At 37.9% G+C, this 22547-nt stretch overlaps 1 protein-coding gene across 2 annotated transcripts in view; it reads right to left on the bottom strand.

Moving 5' to 3' along the window:
- Positions 1-22547, bottom strand: part of HS3ST5 (heparan sulfate-glucosamine 3-sulfotransferase 5) — a 193045-nt gene that overhangs the window by 70808 nt on the left and 99690 nt on the right. The gene's annotated exons all lie outside the window — the stretch shown is intronic.

The raw sequence follows: 22547 nt of genomic DNA, 5'->3' as shown, positions 1-22547 counted from the left end.
AATGATAAATCCTATAATGCACACATTGAAAAAATACAGGGAAAGCATAAATCTTTGAATCTCTGCCCCTCACTTTTCCTCCCACACTATTGCAACAATGAAAATCTTACTTTTTGGATTTTCTTGTTTTATTTAGGTTATCTCTGAAATGGAAAAACAACACACATTGAAGTTATGTTGGTTTCTGAAAATGAACGTATTACATGTTTTTAAGAATTGGTCGGATAATCTTATGAAACATTAAAGTTAAGCTTCTTATTAAGATCATATTTAGAAAAATGTCACAGTGACACATTTTTGGGAAGCTTAATTATGAGAAAAGACACTGATAGAAGACATTATTCTTCACAGAGGAATAGAAGAAGTAACATAAAATAATTTTTCTGTTACTTATATAAATAATTTGGTACAATTATAACGGTGTTCAAGGATTAATGTTGGAATGTTAGAATAATAACATTAAAAATAATTGCTTTTGTTCCTTTAATCTCCTGGTTTCATTGTTCTTTCATCTTCTGCTTAAATCCAAATGGCTGCATTTGAAAACTTTTAAAAACATTCCAGCAGAAAATCTCATAGAGATATATTATCTCACTTTCATTTCTGTCCTGAGGCTATCATGTTTGACAGTGACAGAAAATAGTTTCAAGGACAATATAATGACAGAGATGGAATAAATTAAAGGAAACTATAAACTACTTAGTTGCAGAAATAATTTGCTCTTGTTCTAAAACTGAAATATGAAATAAATATTTTAGACTGAAAAAAGAAGCCTATAAACAGGAGCAATCTTTAAAAAAGCTGCTACTATTTAATTCATGATAGCAGTGTTTTGAAGAATTCCTAACATTATTCAATTGCCACTTTCTCTGCAAACTATAAAATTTGGGTGAAAAGTTGATTACATATATATTCTGAAAGTATTTAATCATCAGCAATGTCTTGCAAATCAGGCATAAATGTGAGGAATTGGTTAAAGTATGGTGATTGTTTTCTCAGTGCTGGAATACCGCAGATGATCCTCCAGTCCCTACTTTTACAGGGGCCAAGGTTACTTCCACATGTTGATGTGGGGCTGAGAGCAGCAGACTTTCTCCTTGATACCTGCAGGTCTTCTTCACACCCTTTTCCTCTCCCCTTCATACCACACACTTTGGTAGCACTTTTGTTTGAGCAAAAGAGAAGGAAACACCAAGCATGTGGGGTAGGTACAAAATCTCAGCCACAGCCCTGGATTAGGATGCAGAGGTATCTGCATGACCCTGAGACTGAGAAACCAAAGCTAAGAAAATGATTCAGAGTTAATGAGGCCCATAGCAATAACCAGTGTGTATCCATTAGGCCTGATCTTACTAATAAGCTTGAAAGATACTGATTTCATTCAAATCTAAAGGTTGACTTTTCTAACTTTAATGTTTTTAAGAGTCTGCTGACTGTATTGTGGCTATAGCAAAGTAATAGTAGTGCTTAGTGGTTCTTCCTGATTAGAGGAAATTTTTAAATTCCCTTAGGCCAAAATCCTTTGATGCCTCTGCAGAAACATAAAAAACAGATAACGAATTTTAAAAACTGAAATAAATGATAAGTGATTAAAGGTTACCAGCACCTCAGAAGTGGCAATATGAATGAGGACATCTGTTTTTAAATAAAACATTGATGTGGAAGTCCCTGTGACTACTTTCTGAAATCCATTCAAAATCCTTTATTGTTTCTAGCTTTAACAACTAGGCTGATGTTGCGGTGTGCCTTCATGGTTTACCCCGGAACCCTGGTTTCTCCCCCTGAAGCTGTCCTTCCAGGTGTGTCAATCACTCCTCCTTTCCCCACCCTGACCCCTGCCAGCACTGTCTGTCACTCCTGGAATTCCAGAAAGGGTGTCGAGTGATTGGGCAAATTCAAAAGATGCCCAGGGGGGCATTGGGCCATCCAGGTGTCCTTTGTCTCCTGAGAACTCCTCTCTGGTACCTGGTTGGTGGGCTCCCTATCCCTTCCCCCTTCCCATCCCCCAGGTAAAAGAGAGTAGAACCATGCGGTCCGGAGAGTTCTGGTGGAGCTGTGACTGGATTCAGAGTTCTGCTTGGAGCCCTTGCTACATTCAGAGGCCTGCGGGCCAGAATAAAAGCTCTGGATTAAACCCTCCATCAGAACCGCCTCCTTTCCTTCACCATCGCCTTAAAGGCTTCTTCGGCAGCGGGAAACCTGAGGAGTGGACCTCTGTGAGAGGCAGCTCCATCCCGCCGCCACCTGAGCTCCAGCATGTCTGGGCTTGTCTCCACACGCCCAGCTGCAACATCCAGCTAGCCAAAAGTGTCTTTGGGGTGAAACAGCACAGCTGCTGCTATTTGGTCCAGCAGCAGGGGCCAGACAAGGCATGTCCCGTTCACGATATTGGTACCACCAATAGGCTGATTTAACCCAAGGTGTCCATTTTGCTTCAGTCATTTTGAAAGTCTCTACCATAATTAATAGTTTGTATAGTAACAGCAAATGTGGCTGTTTAGTACTTTAAAAAGAAATGCAAACATTTATGACCTAATATACCAAATTTGATTAAGGATGTCAGGTAGCTAAGTTTACACACTTAAAGAAATCTGATATTAAATGCTGATTTAATACTTTGTGTTTTCTTTCTATGCATATCAAATGGACCACTCACTGTGAATTACTGACTGCTTTCTAAAGTGTAAAGCTATATGTCTTTCAATTTTGATTAATATACATAAAGGTAGCAGTATGCAATTCTGTTCAAAGTGCTTGCAATGCCTAGATTAAATCATTTTGAAGATGTTATGAATTAAAAAAAAAAAAAAATTACAACCACCTCAAGACATAACAAACCCAGAACAGTGTTACAGCATTTTAGAAAAAGTTATTAATTTCTTTATAGGTTTAGATTTATTGTGGTTTCAATAAAAACACCAAGTAGAAAAGATAAAGACTTGCCTTCATGAAGAGAGGTTTATTTTGGGGAATCATGGCATAATTTTTAACTACTGTATGACTACAGTGTCTCTGTAATAATTACATAAATTAATCCTGCTTTATATCACACTGTATTCCCACAATGCCTTGCCTTTTCCTCAAGTGCCATACCCCTTCTAGTTTTCTTAATACTTTCCCAGTTACAGCTTACTAAAAAGCTTTTAAATAACTTATGGAAACCTTTTTTTCTTTTGTCCTTTTATTTTTTTAAATTAATCACCTATAGAACTGCATATTCTCTAGATACTATGAGATGAAGATTGCCCCCATTTTGCATAAATTGCTTTTTTGTTATTAATACAAGACCTATAGACTCAGCTCCTTGTTAACATGGCTCACAGTAAAACAGAGTTTGCTCAGGTTGCACTAGAGACTAACACTTGCCCAAGGATATTTCTGTGCTTATTGCCTTTTTTCCCTGAGAAATCCTCCTCGTTAAGCAAAAATAACATTGTTAAATTTGCATCCAGTTCACCTGGGTTTGTAGTCATGGGCTTTTCTAATGTATTGCCTTCTCTTGGCTTCACATGGACCGTAACTTTCAATTTCTAATTTGTTTTGGCTGAGTGACAGCACAGAAGTGGAGGAAAAAGAGGAAGCCTTTCTCCATTCATCCATCCATGAATTCATCATTGCCTTCAAACTTACTTCATTCTATGTCCTTCTGTAATTTTGGTTATGATTGTCCTTCCTGAGCAGTGACAAAAGTTGAAAAGAAGTCACTGGCAGGGGTAAGGCTAGGTCAGAAACTGCTCTGGTGGGTACCTGCCTCCTTGGCTGCTTGTTGGAAGGTGGCAGCAGGATCTGGGAGGCCGATATTTCCTTCCCTAAGCCTGAGGTATATCTGTGCTTTGCTCACCAACATCAGAAGGAAAGGTACAGAATGTCACCTAAAATAAAGAATAAATACTCATTCCTCCACATACGACCACATACAAAAGCATGCTTCTTAATTTGTTCTTCTTTCTTTTCACACAAAAGTGGCTGCAATTCTTGTAGAAATCAGGTCTTTTGATTTTACTGACTTGTTACTCTGTTCTCTAATCAGTGTCCTGATGTTTCTAAGCAGTATCCTTCAATTCTGGAACAATTCCATTACAATTCAGTTGTGCTTAACATGGAGTGTATGCTTTTCTCTAACTTCCCCCTTATTTGCAAAATGGATTATAGATAAAAAATATAAATTCCTAATTTTAATACACATAACACTGAAATTCCCACCTCTCACCCTCCTTGATACATGAGGTAAGCTTTTCTGAACCAATATGTACCATAAGTAGAAAATACAGTCAAGTGGGAAAAAAAATCTCATTGCTCAAATAAGCAAGATATGTATATTCATATCTTCACAAAGAAATTCAGCAATGTTTTTAAAATGAGAGAATTTTGGAGATTTTCCAGCTTTCTTCTGGCACTATCAGTAGGGGATATTTCAAACTGCTGTTTCTTCATCACAAATGCAGTGTCACTATTAAGCAGCATCCAAAAAGATAACTGAGCTGGTGGGTCTTGCCTGGTTCATTGTTTGATGATCGCATCACAGGAACGCAAACAATTCTTACATCCAGTGATGATGTAAGGCAAATTTCCAAAAAATAAATCAACCATGCATTTTATTACACTAACATCTTAAATAGTACTGAGAAAACTTGCTTGTGGACCGAAATCAACACATTAGATACAACCTGTTAGCAGCCATATCAGCTTCCTAATCAACATTACTTTGAGTTGACAGAGTAAAGCTAACCAATGCAGACAACAGGGCACATGCAGAAAGGCTCTGGGTAATATTGGGAAAGGACGCATTACATGCTTGAATGAAGAAAAATAAAAGGAAAGAAAAGGCAGACAACTCTCTTCATACATCCTTTTGCTCACACATTGAAAGTGTGAAAAGGATATCAAAGAATCATTTGCCACATGCTCTGAAGAGCAACTTAAAAAAAAAAAAAATGTCATATTTTTTGTCACATTCAAGAGTTTTACAAGTATGAGCGAAAAAGCTGAAATCGGACAGCGGTACACAACAGATGGGCTGAATTTCACTTTCTACCTCTAATAGGAATGACATCTTCCTCAAATGAAGATTTTTCTCCAGTGACATTCTTTTCACAGCTCAAAAAATGTATCTTAACAATGCCTATGTGAGATGAGAGTATTGCTAGTGTCCCCCCACAAGACAGGGATCTGACCACAGGTGTTCAAGATGAATTGTAAAATATAAAAGCGAACTTAAAGTCAGTCTGAGAAGCCTTTAACCTGACTCTTTTCTGATGGCATGCTTGGGGAGAGGCAACCCAGGGCCTTCAACTGCAGTTGAGAGTTGTTCACTGTTTCCGCCAATAGGCCCCAAATGTTTCCTTTTGCTTAGCCAAATGGAATGAATTGGGAGTAAAATGCACTTAGGGGACAACTGTGAAAAGATTTGAGTCACCTTCCCACCATTACCAGGAAGCCTATGGCAGAGGCCAAGAGAGTTTTCTCTCTAGGTATGTCTTCTTTGGGATAGAGTTGATGCAATTTAAGGTGTCGCCTTCCCTTGCTGTTACAACATCCACAGCCACCTAATGACCTCACCAAATGATTGAGTCAGCTTCAGCAAAAAGCCAATGGGCTTGTTTTAAGCTGTTAACTGTGAATACAACTCAGTTGTGAAGGCAGAAACCTTCAGCTAAAGCACAGTAATGAACAGATGGTGGGCAGTAATTCCTAAAATTGCTATATCCACTTTTGAAGTCTCAGGTGTTTTAATCTTTTCTTTCTGCATTTTTCTGCCTTAACTGACATAATTTCCATTTTTCCTACACAAGACAGGCATCTTACAGAGATTAGCATATTTCTTCTATGTATTGCTGGTTTGTTCTCAGTGCATAGTCCCTCCTTGTGCAGTGAATGAAGCAGAGGTCTGAAAAAACCTCTATGTAATCATGAACTAAATATTGTGACAGAGCACATGCAAATAAGAGAAGTGAATGCTTAAATAGGCTACCCTAGTCCCTCGGTGCTTGCCTTGGCTGCATTTCAGGGCAAAAAACTTGCCATTTCTCTATGCACCCTTGCTTTTCATGGCACAGAACTCAGGCTTGTGTGTAAAAAGCTTGCTGTAGCATTCTCCCCTCTATAGGAGTGCTGAGAGGTGCACAGGAGCACACAAGCAGCATCTCTAGGTCACTACAGACAAGGTCTCCATGTGGCATCCGTCTTTTCTCCTTGCACTTGAAACCAGACTGTGCACCAGACCTATGTGAAGGTCCCACCAGGGAAGAAGAAGCAAATATTTCAGTAGGTGGAAATGCTGAAATAAAAAATGCCAGCTTTAGCTCTTGCTGATTGTCCTTCTGCTACTGACCCATACACCTGCCTCCAGCAAGCCCTTGCCTCACTCTGACAATTCTCATGGGCCTTACTACTTTTTCAATTTTTAAAATATACCCTTTTCATTCTCACCAGCCCATCATGCCCCAGATTTTAGTCCTTGTAAAAGCTTGTTTGTGTGCTCTCCAAATGTTCATCTTTGTTTAAAATGATTCTTTACCATCTGCAGTAAACAATAGGAAGAATGACCTGCAAGCAGATGCCCACTGTATTTTTTTCATATAATTTAATCACAGTCAATTTGTGCCTTGAAAAATCCACATTAATAACACATCTGTAGAGTCACAGAAGTACACTTGAAAGTGCCAATTCACTTTTATTTGCACACTATAGCGGAAAACCAAAAGGCCAGAGGCAATAGAAGGAGGAATACCGAATTGTTGTTTGCAATGAAATGTTGTTGTTGTCTGTCCTTGTCTTTCCAAAAGGCTAAAATTGTTATTATTATTCTCTCAAACAGTAACCCTATGGATCTGCTTGTATCTTGAATTGTGAGCTTCCTATTTATGGTTTTTCCCAAGTTCTGTCATTTGCCTTGCTTGCAGTGTTTGACTGTGGAAGCTGGAACAAGCTTCCTCTGTAGAGCAATTGCAAGAGTTGCTATATATAATGAACACGATCCCACAACACATCTGGCAGTGCATTTATTAGCATAAGCTTGTTGCCCTTTTGTATGAGGTAAGGTCCTGAGGAAATCATCTTAGAAATACCAAAATAATATCTACTGATGACGTCTGGTAACAAAATATCCTCTAATGAAACTGGGAGAACTGAGAAATGCTGAGTGGAAAAATAGTTCTTCATGCACTAAGGGATTCCAGCAGTTGAGGTGTTAAGAAACCCACCAAGTATCATGGGACTGAAGATAACTAGGGATGGCAGAAGTGAGCAATGAGTGAGTGGGAATGACTTGTATTTGCAAGCTTTGCCGCCTGTTACTGGTGTACTTACTCATACAGAGCTTGTCTTAGGTATTTGCTGCTTTCATTCATTTTAACCTGCAGGCTGTAAACACATTTGTTATGAAAGGCATAACAAAACAAAACAAAACAAAGAAAGAATTCACACAAACCCTGTGTGAAGCCTCTGAAATCTGACTACTGGGCTATTCATCACCTTCCTATCCTCATCACAAAGACACTGCACTATTTGTTATTAGTAGACAACATGAGGACGAGAGGAAAAAAACAAAAACAAAAAAAGGAGAAAAAGACAACACAGAAAGGAGCTGGGAAAATGAACAAAGGCAGAAGAGAGATGCTGACCGTGTTGGCGGAGACGTGGTCATGACAGAGAAATAAGATTCAATTCAACAACAGACTCCAATATGAAGAAATGCATTTATGCTTTCTCTTGCCTCAGTACTTTTCCTATTGTGATAAGGTGAGGCTTTTGAGTAAGTTTGAATGTAGTAGTGTCATAGCAGTGATTATCAGAACAGTCTCATGTGTACTTTTAGCCAAATAGTCTTCAGAAGTTCTTAGAGTCCATTTTGTCAATTCAATGGGAATTTTAATTGACTATTAAAATACAACATTACACAATAAAGACATTACTGAACTGCTGCAGAAATACCAGAAAATGTGCTGTCAACACAAAAGTGATTCTCTTCTGTAGGCTTATCTGAACTGCTACAACAGCAGAGATAGCCTGGAGCAGCAGTAATTGAGAATACAGAAGTACTTTCCACACATGCTTTTCCCCCAAATATAAGCAAAGCAAAGTGAAAATCCCATCATTAAAACATTAATTTTGCATGATTCTCCCTTCTCATTACTTCATGTGCAGTGGGTTATATTTCACTGTGTGATAGAGAATGATGGGAGGCTCATGTGTAGAACAAAGTGTAAAAATTACATGACTAAGTGAAATTGCCTTGAAGACAATGCACAGAACTGAGATCTTTGAGCACATTTGTCCTCTTTTTGTTGTTCAGAGCAAACCTGCCAGTAACTGCGCTGATTTAAGACATGAGGATTTTTGTGTCCTTGGCTTTGAGTTCACAAGGGAAGGCTTAATCCAAATTTCACCAGAGTCCTGTCCCAGCTGATGGTTCCATCCATAGCAAGTTTCTCTGAACAACCCTACAGGTGGAAATGTGCCTCACACAGCTCAGGTGATGTGACAGTGCACCAGGCATCAATGTCAGTCACAGTGTGTACCAAAGTCAGCTTATGGGTGAGGCCAGTGAAGCTTGTCACAGCTCTGCTGTCCTCACAGAGGGGTGAATGCCACAGTGTGAACCAGTGTAAGTTATAAACAGAAAGCTTGCGCTCCGAAGAAATGACGTGTTCACAGGAATGGTAATATCACCACATCACAGCAATCATCTGAAATTGCATTTCTGGAAATCAAATAAATGAAACTGAGCTTGTACTGAACCTGTGTAAAGAAGTGGGTGACCTTCCATCTAATCCTGAGTTTCTCATTAAACAGCAAACAGTTGAGAAGAAAGTGTGATAGATTGACAACGAGCAGCATGAAGACCATACACAGACTAAAAGCAGTATGAATATAACACCACTGCTGGTCTCAAAGGGCTTTATTAAAAACAAAAGCATATAAAGTAGCTCCTGAACAGGATGATTTTTAATTGTGTCCTCCTGGGAAATCTGTACAATACAGACTTGCTTGCTTGCCTTGTAATCTAGAGGGACCTGACAAGCTCTCAACAGCTTCCCTTTGGTCTAAAATGAGTTACTGCTGGGTTTCTGGACTCTAGTTAGTCTTAGTGGTAAATAATGTTTACCTGGTTCTAAAAGAAATGAAACTTCATTGACATATTTTTTATACTAAAAGAAAAATACATAAAGGGTTCAATGTGACATCCTCTAGTTCCACTTTCTTATTAGTACAAATCTCTGAGCATACACAAACAGCAGTGTAAAAGCAGTAAATAGCAGCCATTTAGATGATACCTGCATCATGGTATTGGTGACCAGCCTGCATTGCCTTACACTTCTTAGAAAGGCAGATTACCTGTTTTCTTTGGCCTTTAGGCAGTGCAAGGCTTCTTGAGCTGGATGTAGAGCAGACAGCTGGGCAAAGCACTACAGTGCCACACTACAGTGCCCTCCATCATCTACACACTGTGTTCTGTATGTAGCATAGGCAATGCATTAGGAAGGCTGGGGAGAGGAAAATCTGTAATAACTACAGTGGCTGAATAACGAGAGGGAAAAAACCCTACACCCTGAAAGAGAAACTCTCTGCACTTAACCATGATAAATATTGGAAAGCACCAATGGAAAGGATTTTAATTTTGATCCTCCCTCTGTGTCATTTTGGAATTTTTTCCTGGGCTAGCAGGGGTGCTTCATTCTCATTGGGATTTACAGGCTAACAGCTCTAGCAGGATTAATTATTTATCATAAAAGATAACCAGAGGAGAAAGAGCAGATCCCTACTCTACTACCCCTGGCTTATTTCATAGCTTTATAGCTAGTGCCAGACAAAAACCATGCACCAGACAGGCTGGACTCTTTCTCTGATGATGAGGCACCCTCTTGGAAAGAGACAAACCAGGCTCCAGTGTCTACTTGGCAGAAAAGGGAACAAAGCACTCCAGCAGGGAAGCCTGGCACTCTTCAGTTTATGTTACTGAAACCTCCATGCCAAGAGGTCGCTGCATAACAGCCTGTAACTGGACAGCTTCTACCAAAATTGGGTCAGCTCCCTTCACAGGCACCAGCTGAGGATCTGCCCTCCCAGTTATTTATGTTTACTGTGCTATGGTAACGATATGGTACATTCCCCAACCATCCCATTGCCTTACATTGATCTTTCAGATGCTGTGAAAGATGATGAAAGTAGCGAGATGAAAGAAAAAGGAAAAGCACAAAACAAGCTCACATTAAATATTCATAACTGGTAGTAATTACAAACAGAAAGTAGGAAATAAAGCAGTAGTGATTATACAGTGTCCAAATCATCTATCTACAACTCCCTCCAGGAATTTTTCTCCATAGATTTCTGTTGCTGTAGTTGGAAAATGACCCAATATTTTTGGCCTGTGTCTTTGGTCAAACTTTGTTACCTTGTTTATCTGATACATAAACATAGGCCAGGGTTAGTTGAGACTAATATTAAGGCTCTACACCTTATTTCTGCTCTCCAATAAAACCTATAATGAACCTCTGTCTTCAGTAAAAACAAAATGGCATTTCTACTGTGCAAAACTTTGGATTTCAACAGCTAATGTGTTGTGTTGTCCCTTCAGATGTTAAATACTGGGATTTCATAAAAGGAACTGACCTCTAATTCTTAAAAGTTCTTACTTTATGAGTTTTTTAATATGACTTCTGCTTATTTTTATAACTCAGGCAATTCTGATTGGTCACTATTGGTCTGTTAACCCATATCTTTTTAAAAACTACATGTAGAAAAGGTTCCTTTTCAAACGTAAGTTGAGAACAAACTAGGAGCTTTATCTGAAGGCTTCTCTTTCATGTAAAAATTTATGAATATGCTGACTTGCTTGGAATGACCATTTTTTGAACTACATAAAATCATAAGTTTATTCCATTCTGTCTATATTTCTGTGGTCTAAAATCTGGTGTTGCTTAATCAGTGTTAAATACCAACACATGTAGAAGAACCATGAAATATGTCTTAGCCAATATTTCCTGAGCCATACCAACCATCCTAAACCACAGAAGTCGCAGTTAATTCAACTTGTTCCTACTTTGCTTAATTTTAATGTTCCCATGAAGTAGCCTTTCCCTGTGATATGGAACTTCAGTTTATGGAAAAAAAGCAAGAATTCTACTTCTGTGGTGAACTTGTCAGTTTTTACCATCTGAGCACTCAGCTTTGGAGACTGCAGTAGCCTTGTTAAATTTCTAAGGCACCCTAATTACATACATCTGAGATTGCAGAATGCTTCAATTTAAGCCAGCATACAATCAAGTGCTGTGCTTTCACAAATACTCAGAAACATCATCTGCCAGGATCAAGAGAAATTGAATGGATATCTACTGGGTTTTATCTGCAGCTTTGATGCATAATTTTTCATTTTCTTTAGACTGGTTTAATACAAAGAGAGAACATGCCTAGAGTCCCACAGAGGTGTTTTGACATTAGGCTTAATAAAGCATGAAGAAGTCATTAATAAATAATGTTTTGCTGGTTAACGAGTAAAACTGAATGCATTCACGAGACCCAGAAGTAGATCACATCATGCATGCAGCCAAATAACTTGCTAAAATGACTGCAATGGTTCCATTTTTTCCATTGTGTTTGGCACAGCCCAACACATTGCACAAATAAGCAAGCACTGCACCATATACACATGCACCTTCAATTACAGTGTTACCTGTCAATTTTTATTTGCACTCAGTGGGATTGAGGGGTTTGTAAACAAGCATTCACGAAAGTGACAAAGAGCTATTTATATATTGTTAAGCTTTGCAGAGATCGAGCATTGCTGTCTGGAGTTTCAAAGGAAAAGATCTCTTGTATTCATTGAGTTATGCATCATCCCATTCCTGTGTCAAAGCTACAAGCTTAATACATTTTACTGCAGACACGTTTGAGCTACAGCTTTCAAGGCTGTCTCAATATTTCCATATGTCCTTTTTTTTCCAAGGTTAAACATTCTGGCAAGTTTTGATAAAGGGTCTGAGGAGAGTATCTATGTGCTTGGGATCAAATACACAGCTCCTATCTCCTTTGGCTACATCCAGGTTTCATGTGGAATCTGGATCGGGAATGTGGCAGCATTAGGGTTGGATTCAGTCTCTCTCATGATGACTTTCTCAGCAAAATGGCTAAGTTGGGAGCTGAAGTCACCTTAAACTCTCCCTGTAATCAGTGCCAAGAGACAAATGTTTCCAGAATGTGATTCAGATCTGGGCTTCTGATTACAGAATCAGCTTAAAATGAGCAAGTTCTCAATTTAGAGACTTCTGCTACATGCTTATGCTTGTAGGCAGGAATACTCCTCGGTCCCTCCAATGAGGCCAAGGAACAGATTGTACAATTCAAGTTTGGGCCTGTGAAATCTATGCAGTTTGTGAGGGAAAAAAAAAAAAAAAAGATAGGAAAATGTTTCCTTATTTTATTTTTAGTTTGAGATATAGTCATATTCTAAATAAAGAGTCATGATATTCAGAAATGGGGACAAAGATTCCAAATGCATGTCTTCAAGTCTCCAGCACAGTTTGTATAAGCACAAAAATGCTCCAGTCCTCTGTGTTAGTTCACTGCCATTTGTAGGCAGTGCAACTATCTTGGAATGAACATTGACTAAAAAAAAAAAAAAAAAAAGAATATTTGATGTCATCTATTTACTGAAAACCCAACTTTCAACATATTTAGTGTGCTTATGAAAATTAGATTATTTTTCACACCTGATTGAGCTGCCAGGTTCCAAGAGTTACTGAGAATAAGAGGATTGGAGGAAGCTATAATAACTTCTGAAAATGACTTAAATCTCTGATATATGTGAGGAAAGGAATAGATATTTAGGTTGGGCAATTTTTCCAGTTGTTTGGAGAGTTTTTTAAAGAGAAGATATGAAGAAAATAAACTTCAGATCCATGCCATATTTAGAACATGAAATTGAAAAGTACCAAATCTTTTAATCTGAATCACAAATGGGGTGATTTTCCTATGACATTTTGAATTTTGAAAAAGTAGAAAAGCCTTTTTTCTAAGCATCAGCAGATTTAAGGTGTTCAGGGATCTGAAATATTAAATAAGCATTTTTGATATGGAAGAGTAAGTAGGAGTAGATAAAGTGCATGGCCCATTTATTTTCCAAGTTTTTCTTCCATTTACCACTGAACATAATTTCTATCCATGATAACATAAGAATGCAAATGCATGAGCACAAGTCAGTGAAAACGGAAGTATTTTAGTGAATGCACTTTCTATATATTATCCTATGGCTTCACAATCTCTGCTGACTTGGTATTGGGAAGCAGACTTGGTTGTGGATTACCTCTGAAATGAGATGCAAATTTTAGAATTCAGTCTCCATTCAACTTTTTTCCTAATTAAAGCCTAAATACTCAAACCAAGAAACAGCTTGCCCATGCTCTCAGGTAAGAATCACAAGATTACTAGGAAACTGTCACTGTACAAACAATGCAGAACACAAATTTTTGGAGATACCTGTCTTGTGAAATCTGAACTGCCTGTGGAAGGCAAGAATTAGCTGGATACACAATACAACCAGTACAGCAATGCTTCTGGGTTGGGTGATGACAGGATTTGAAGTGACAAGCTTTCTTGCAGGCTAAGATGCTTGTGAATCTTCAAATGGTGGGTTTCTCTATCCAGATTCTGCTTGTATTATACTTCAGGTATTTGCATCCTTCTAGGACCATGCCAATAATCCTGAAGCATATATAAAAACATTGACTTTTGTTCTTAAGGAGATAATTTAGAAATAAGTTAGTGTTACAAAACAATGGACAACAAAATTACATCAGAAAGTTCTATCCATTGTATGAATTTGCAAAGTTTTAGAATGCTACATCCACAAGATGTTAAAATAGCAAACATCAAAACTTTGTTTATGGTTAGCCTTTTGACTTCATGAAGGTGTAGCTGACACTCTCAAAGTTCTGACAGATATCCACATAGAAATATGTATATACTACCATGTGATGGAATTACACAATTTATACAGCTGTAAAAGAAAGGGCTTTATGGAAAGAAAATGCCATTACTACCTCATTTCAATGCACATTAACCTTGAAGGAGGAAAAATCAGAGAATAGTATTCGTGCTACAAATCATAAAAGTTAGCTAGAACAGTAAATCGAAAACAGTAAGGAAAAGAAAGCTATTTAGGGTTCTTTCCCCCGTTTTGCATTAGTAAGTTAAAAGAAACTTCTGATTAAATTTTTGTAAGCAATGTTTACATAGTGGCGGTATATTTGAAATATTAAGAGGTAGTTGAAGCAAAAGCTGTTAAAGCAGGAATCACTTTGTCAAGCCCATTAAGACAGTCGTTTTCTTGATCTTCCTCAAGATACCAGCAAACTAATAAAGGAGAGAAAATGCCACCCTCTATCAGAACAATGAGGAAGGACACAGAAGGCATTTGGCAAGCTTTAGTATACACATCTTTCAATTGGGTTGGCAACTCTTTTTTAGGGAAGGAAGAATGATTTAAGCTTTCAAGTAACAGTTCAAAATATAGAAAAAAGCACCAACCAAATCAATAAGCATAAAGTCCTCAGGGAATCCAGTATTTTTATGGCAATATTTCCTGTGAGTCTCCTAGCAGATCAAAGCATGTCAGCTTTCATTATATCCCCTCAAGAGTGAAATGTTCACTCTGCAGGTTCTGATTTGCAAAGGTTCCAGGAGGCAGAGGCTGATCAGGAAAGTGTTTTGGAGTGTTCACTGCCCTGTCTCTGCTGGGACTTCTTGCAATGGCAATTTTGGGAGGGACAACACCACTAGACTGTGACATGGACTGGCTGGCTGTTCATTCCTTAGAGGAGCTGGGTTATACAAGTGGTCATGGAAAAGAAATTCCCAGATTTCTAGTGGAGTCTCGTGTGCCCTTTTAGCTGGTCAGACTGCAGTCAGGATTTATGATTATACCTTATGATTTGAACACTGAAACAGGAGATATTCTGCATTTACATGACTTCTCTAACAAGCTCTGTCTTTTAAGTACCCCTATAGGAATACATGTACAATTTAGCAAAACAAATGCTTTATGCATGATGGCAATAAGTACAGCATGGCTGTGCACATACCAATTGAATAGTAGCTTTGCATTTTTTATTTTATTCCTCCCAATAACTACATGTTCCTACAAGTGCATTGAGTTTTCTACACCACTTTTAATGGAAAACATTTTAAAGAGTTTTCAAAAAGTGAATGAAGCCATGATAAGCAGCATAGCTGGTGAGCCAACAAGAGACTACAAGGAAGGCATTACCAGGAGGAAAATGTTCTAGGAATGTATTTTCCTTATGAGGCCCGAAGATTAACCAATCAAGATTGATGCTCCAGTTCATATACACAACACATACACGGAAAATAAACAACTTGAGTACTCTCTGAATACATCTTTGCTTTTGAGACAGAAATTTCTGACAAGTATCACCCAAAAACCAAAACTATGCAATCATCAGTAAGAAAGGCAAAAAGCTGAAGATCTGTATTGTTATTTTATTCTTGCTTACTCCTGAATGTGAACTGGAAGAAATACAAGGGAAATATTTAGAGGAGCACATTTTACTTGGTCATGTTGTAACCTCAGAAAATCTAGAGGACAAAACTGTAAGTGACTGCTTATACCAGTAAACTCGTCAAGAAAAAGACCTCAGGATGCCTTTTTCTGCTCCCTGTTGAGGAAACTAAGTAAAAAAAAAGCTAATGCTTCCAGGTAGAAGGTTCAAGGTTTTTACAGTGAATACCAACAGTTTTACAGTTACTTCTCCTTCATAGAGACACATAACTTTTCATCAGTGTTTGGGACCTGGTTCAAAGACCTGCTCCATCCTGAAATTGGATTCCTGCTTCCCCAGAAGTATTGTGTATGGCTTCTCCAGTTGTGTGTTTTCATGGGACATTACTTGTTTATGGTTTTCATGTATGCTTTCACCTCTACTTGCCTGTTATTTGTTACTGTAGGAGCTGTTGTATCCTGAAACATCCCTGATGAAGGATGTTTGTATGACCTCACAGAGTTTAAATCACCCTTTAACCTTTTTGCCACCAAGAGTAGAAGTCTTAATTTAAGCAGACATACAGGACCTCTGGAAGTAAAATTCTTTGCTGAAAGGCTTCTGCAGTATGTACAGATCCTAAAAGCTCACTGCATAACCAGAAGAGAATCATTAAACCTCTCTCAGGAACCTTCTTTGCTCAGAAGGTTTGAAATTGTTTCTTGTAGGAACTGTCCATTTGCAGAAAATGAAAAAGCAATTGAGGATATCAAAAGACCTGAAATGGCTGTTCCTTTGAGAACAAGATTAGTGCTTACTATCCTTATACAAATAGGAGCCTTGGAGACACTGCATTGCAGGAGCAATGTTCTCTTACTGTGAAGAGTCAAACAGCCCTGGATACAGTGAGCTGTAGAAATGAAGCAGAGATCTTTATGGCTAGGCCTTCTTGGAGGCGTGTGAGCATTTTCTAGATTTTGTTGGTTTTGCTGCCTCATATTGTAAGCAAAGTGAAAACTAACACAGATTGAAAAAAAAAAAAAACAAACCATGTTGCAGATGCTTTTAACTGGACTGTGAAGATTCTTGGTTCATTCTCTGGGGCCACAGCTGAGCAATGTGCTTATCCTGCCTTTTTCCAAGGATATGAACAGCCTCATTACAAACTAATGCTTAAGGCATGAACATAGGAATCTTGCTCAACTGGCTGTCTGGATCATTTCTGTCTTTCAACCAGTATTGTCTGGATCTCACCCAAATTTATTCTCAGCCAGATGCTCTTCTCCAGGAGCCATTTTCCTCTAGGCAGTGCAACATCTTTGTGATGGCTCTGGTTACATCTGTAGAAAGTGAGATATACACTTGGGTGTCATCTGCAAAGCCTGCAGCAGCTTAGCACCTCTCTGGAGTTTTCTGGCACTACTGGAAAGGGATGTAGGCAAAGGATTTATAGTCCTATGGTCAGACTGCAGGTGCAGGATATTGGGAAAAAAGCAAATGATGTTACCAGTTTATCTGGGGTCCTATTGAAACCAGACTTTGTGTCTGCAAGGTATATAAGATTGGGGTATATTCACTCAGCATTTAAAGGAGGAAGAGAGATACGTAATTCCTTGGCCCTGTCTGAAATTAAAGTCCTTGCAAATTAATACAGCCACACCAAGCTGGATACTGCTGTAATACTAGCAAATGGAAACATGGTGCACAATATAAAATTCCCTGCATAAAATAGATAGAATGAAGAATATTGTTTCTTACTGCAATACATTTTGGACACAGTGTATTTTACATTTAATTTTACAGTGCAAAGGATATTATTGAAAGAAGAGCTTTAGTTGATAATTTTCTTGTTTGGTAGAGCTGATATATTAAAAGGTTAATGTGCTAAATTTGCATTTTTCTAGACTGATTGCTTCTTACTCCAATCTGTCTTTCCTTGTTCTTAACCTCTTTAAAAAGAAATGATATAAAATAGGACTTCTTTTTGACAATTTTAGCCAGAAAGCCTTACTTTCCCTGATGATTTTCATGCTCTACAAGCTTTGCCATCATAAACCACTTTGCATGTATTAAGGAGTATTATATTAGATGAGGCAATTTAAGTGTATCCCATTTCACTTGGTGAAACTAAGCAGCTTTGCATTATAACTAAGTTGAGCTAATGAAAATACATTTAAAGCATGTGTTACCTGAAACTGAAGTTAGCTAGTCATTCAATACTGCAACCTGTGGGTTTGCAAAACGATGGCAGGAATCCTGCTGTGAGGGAGATAGGAAAATTATTATAATCTGCATTCCTAAATTGAATGAGTATTTTGCTCAGCAGAGGCCTCTTGACTGCAAATAGTCTGAAATTACATCCTGCTGTTTAAAATGCCTTTTTTCCAAGTAACTAAAAATTCCCACATTTTCTTAAATCAAATATTTTTTTAAATCTTACATTAATTAAATTTTTGAGAGAGGGAAAGCCATAAATCCTTTACTACCTCTTGTAAAAACTGTTTGATAGTCACATTTTTAGTAGAAGGGACAAAGTGTCTAGAATTTTGGATTTATGTTTTAATTATTTAATTATTATATTGTTAAAGCTTATCATCATATCTCTCATCATTTTTTTACTGAAAAAAATCCATGTTTACAAGTTTTTTTGAATTTGTATGGAGAAAATTGTATGACAAATATCAGAATCAGCTAATAGATGTGATGTCTAACATGCTACTAAGGTAAATTCATATTGAAAGTTTACAGAAAAGATTACACAAGAGAGCAAAAGACCATGATTTTACAAGAAGACACAGGGGATAAACTTCTGCCACAAGAGTAGCATGGTAAACATAACTTCTTTCATGTGAGTTCTTTATCTCATTAAAGCCAGAAATGACATGAAAGAAAAAAAAAAAAAAAAAGAAAAAGGCCCTGGGGATAAGGATTAGAGGCCACTGTAGCTGTTTGAGCAATCATTTTCTACTCTGTGAAAGCAATATATACTGCAAATACTTTTCATTACATCCTCTCTAAGAGTTCAAAATGGAAGAGGAGGTGTCTCAGCTTATTGTCCTCAGATTCTTTGTCCTTTAAATGGTGACCAGTGTAAACATTTACAAGAAAAGTTGTCTGTGCTCCCCCTGGAGTCAATGGGGGCCTGGGCTTTGCAATACTTGGCAGTGTGTGTGTTTCTAAGTTGAACAAACCAGGACTAATTCTCTTGCCCAGAGTGTAGGTGACCTTGTCTCCTTATCCCCAAAAAAGGTGTCTGTATTAGCTGCTTCTTGGAAACTGTCCCTTCCCTACCTGCTCCCTGAAATCTACCACTCATTGAATGGACTGTTGGGCAAGACCAAGGAAATATGTGAATGGGATGGATGGATGAGCAGGAGCCAGGGATCAAACTCATGCCTAAGCCTTGTTTTGCTGTTACAGATAGATGCATGTAGCTTTATGCTTTCTCATAAGAAGTAGTGGCTGAGAGGAAGATGAGGTCACTCTTGTGTGAAAGGTGGTTCTCAGGGGGACCAACGAGACAGGCAAAGGTGATGACAAGGGTACAGACATATCTTAAACACAACCTGTTTTTCTGGATCTTAAGGGACCTTATGCTGAGTTTCAGTCTTGTTGCTTTAGATTAGGATTCACAGCTCTGATCAACTTCTGAAATGGTGGATAGATCACTTCTGGGGTTTTTTTTGTCACAAAATAGATTTCACAGAAGACATTTTTGTTTCCACACATTAATTCAACCTCCTAGGACATGGAAGGGCAGAATTCAGTCTTTCCTGTGTCAGGGGACTCTCCTCCCAACTTCTGGGAGGAAGGTGTAGCCTCCAGGATATGCTGTAGGCTTAGCACAAAATCTCCAGGATCAATTTTAAATCTCAGGTTATGCCAAATGTTCCCAGTTCACAAGCTTTTTTTTTTTTTTTTTTCCCTCATTAAATGCAATATAGGTACTCAATCCAGTATAAACATAATTTATTCACTTACATCAGTGTAATTTCTTACTTTTGCTACTCTAAGCTTCTGCAGGTCTTGTGTATAAATCACATGGCCTGCACATGTTTGATAATATTCAGCCAGTAACAAAAATTAACTATGGAAAATTTGGACAGGTGGGACTCCACTGGTTTTACAGCCAGTCAGATAATTTTGCTTATTCATTTTGATTTGCACTGTTTAAACGAACATGTCTATTACCTGTCAAAGACAGTTTGTTCTCCAATCTATCAAATAATGTTTGTAGTACTTTTTGTAGCATTAACCATGGTATCCATAGAAATGAAAAATAAAGAAATTTTTTTTACACCATTTTACATCCAAATTTATATATTGGTATTAATGAATGTATGCTTTAGTAGCAATACTGTAAGCAAAGTGAAAGAAGTGGAGGATACTCATGAAGTACAACAAGTCCAAGTGCAAGTTGCACCTAAACTGGGGCAATTCTGGATATGAGTACTGGGAGACAAACTCATTGAGAGGAGCCCTGTGAAGAAGGACTTGGGAGTTTTCATGAAGGAAAAACTGGACATGAGCCAACAGTGTGCTCTCACTGCCCAGAAGGCCAAACACATCCTGTGACTGCTTCAAAAGAGAAATGTCCAGCATGTCGAGGGAGGTGGTTCTCCTCCTCAGCTCTGCCCTTGTGAGGCCCCACCTGAGTACTGCATCCAGGTCCAGAGACCTCAGCATAAGAAAGATATGGATTTGTTGGAGTAGGTCCAGAGGAGAGCCACAAAGGTGATTACAGGGATGGAGCACTGCCCCTGTGAAGACCGGCTAAGAGAACTTGTGTTGCTCAGCCTGGAGAAGAGAAGGTTTCTGTGAGACCTCATAGCAGCTTTCCAGTACCTTAAGAGGGTCTATAAAAAGGAGGAAGAGGGACTTTTTTTATTGGCAGATACTGACAGGGCAAGGGCAATGGCTTTAACCTGAAAGAGGGAAGGTTTACATTAGATATTGGGAAGAAATTCTTTATGCAGAGTGGTGAAGTAGTGGCAGAAGTTGTCCAGAGAAGTTGTGGATGCCCTGTCTATATTCAAGGCCAGGCTGGATGAGGCTTTGGCAACCTGGTCTAGTGGAAAGTGTCCCTACCCATGGCAGGGGGCTTAACTAGATGATCTATAAGACCCCTTCCATCCTAAACCATTCTACGATTCTATCTTTCAGCATTATCTGTCCTAAAACAGCAAGGTTCTATCAACAAGTATGGTGAGCTAGCCAAACCCATAATCCTATCCTTTATGTTTATTTATCAGTCACACACAGACATATTACACAAACCTCCCAAGCACAAACATACACACAGTGCAGGAAGATGGAGTTTACAACGCATTTGACATTTTAACTCTGCAGCTGAGATATTAATTCACCTCATGGTATACACACACACACAGGTATAAAAGATGTAATATTATTTAAAAAGTCCACATATTAAAGCTACAACATATCCTCTTATATCAATTTTACTTTCTTGGAAATTATTTAGGTATCACATTGAGGGCACCTTACAGAACTAACACAGCTCTCCTCCACACAGCAAACTTTGTACAATCTTGTAACTCCTCTAACCTTCTGCTTTTAAATGGAGTCTATATTTTTATATTCATGTTCTTGTTCCTACTGAAGTCTGTTACAAAGATTCTCCATAACTTCAACAGAACTTAGATAAAATAAAACTGTATTTGTTTTTGGGTTAGTTTTTTTTGTTTTGTTTTGTTTTGTTTTGTTTTGTTTTTTTTTCTCCTCCTATCTGGAGTAACTATTTGGTGCCAATGGGCAAACTTCCTTTTGATGAGAGATGATATTTTTATCTTTTGCTTATTTTATACTAAGGGCTGGTGTTTAGAATACAAACTCAAATGCTAGCTAGAGTAGCAGACAGAAGAAGATTGATTAGAAAGCTATTATTCAGATGATAGCACTAGAATCCCTCAACAAAAAAGAAAAAAATAAGTCAATTCATATAGTTTAATTACATAAAATTTGAGCTCTGTCTGCTTTAGTCAATAAGTTTCCTGAAATTATTTTAATAGATTTGAATAGATTTAATAGGAGATGCTTAATAAGAAAATATAGTATCTGTAAAACTAAGTTGTTTTTTTTTTCAATGTCCATATGAAATACGATGAAGTTGGCAGAATGAAACTGAAAAGAAGTTTTTCCCCTCTTCCCCCAAACCCAGATAGAGTATTAATCCTGAAGAATATTCTGCAAAAAATGAAAAACAGATGGCAATCATAGAATAAAATCAAGGTTACATGATTGTTCACTTTTCTTCTCTACTGCTCATAGCATGATCCACATCATTATAAACATAGTGTTTTTTATAATGTTATGATTCATGCTGAAAATCCTGATGTATCTTTATGATCTTGCTACTTTACTTGTCAGTTATGTGTCTGAGACATGACTTGATGAGCCCATATGCCCACACACATTCTACCACCTTTATGAGCATGTATCTGCTTACAAAATTATTTCTTCTATGTTTTCAATCATACCATAGAAAAATTATGTCAGTGAATTGTTCTGGTCAAGGTTGATTTCCTGAGGCAGCAAAGTAGTGTCAGAATAATATCAGCAGATTATATATTTTAAGAGAAACCAAAGGGTAGAAAAAGCATCTTATCAGAATCTCACAGTTTCCAGAATATTAAAATCTGCCATTAAGAAGAAATTATTTTTTTCCAACAGGCTATGAATGTCTTTGGCATTCCCCTGAAGCCTACATACCATCTAGAGCAAGCAAGCACACAGTTGAACAAACACTCTGATCCCCACTGACTGTAAAGAAGAACCATCTCATGAACAAAATAGAATATTGTTCCCTTTTTACCAGTTGTAAATCAAGTGAGAGTGATTGAAATGCCCTAAATGCAAGTCTAGAAGAAATGCCACAAAAATGGTAATGGCAATCAAGCTCAGGGAATGGATAGACCTTTCTCTTGGTGGCCAGCTAGTCATTTAGAAGCCTTTAGGTTGCCTGAGCTCAGTAAGCACATTTATTACGAGGCAGTTAAAAGCATGATCTCAGCTATATATATATGTTGTGTAAAT

This window comes from Vidua macroura, chromosome 3 (genome assembly GCF_024509145.1).
Source record: "Vidua macroura isolate BioBank_ID:100142 chromosome 3, ASM2450914v1, whole genome shotgun sequence".
Classification (NCBI taxonomy): Eukaryota; Metazoa; Chordata; class Aves; order Passeriformes; family Viduidae; genus Vidua; species Vidua macroura.
The sequence above is the reverse complement of the archived record's forward strand: the minus strand, read 5'-3'. Positions and strand labels throughout refer to the sequence as shown.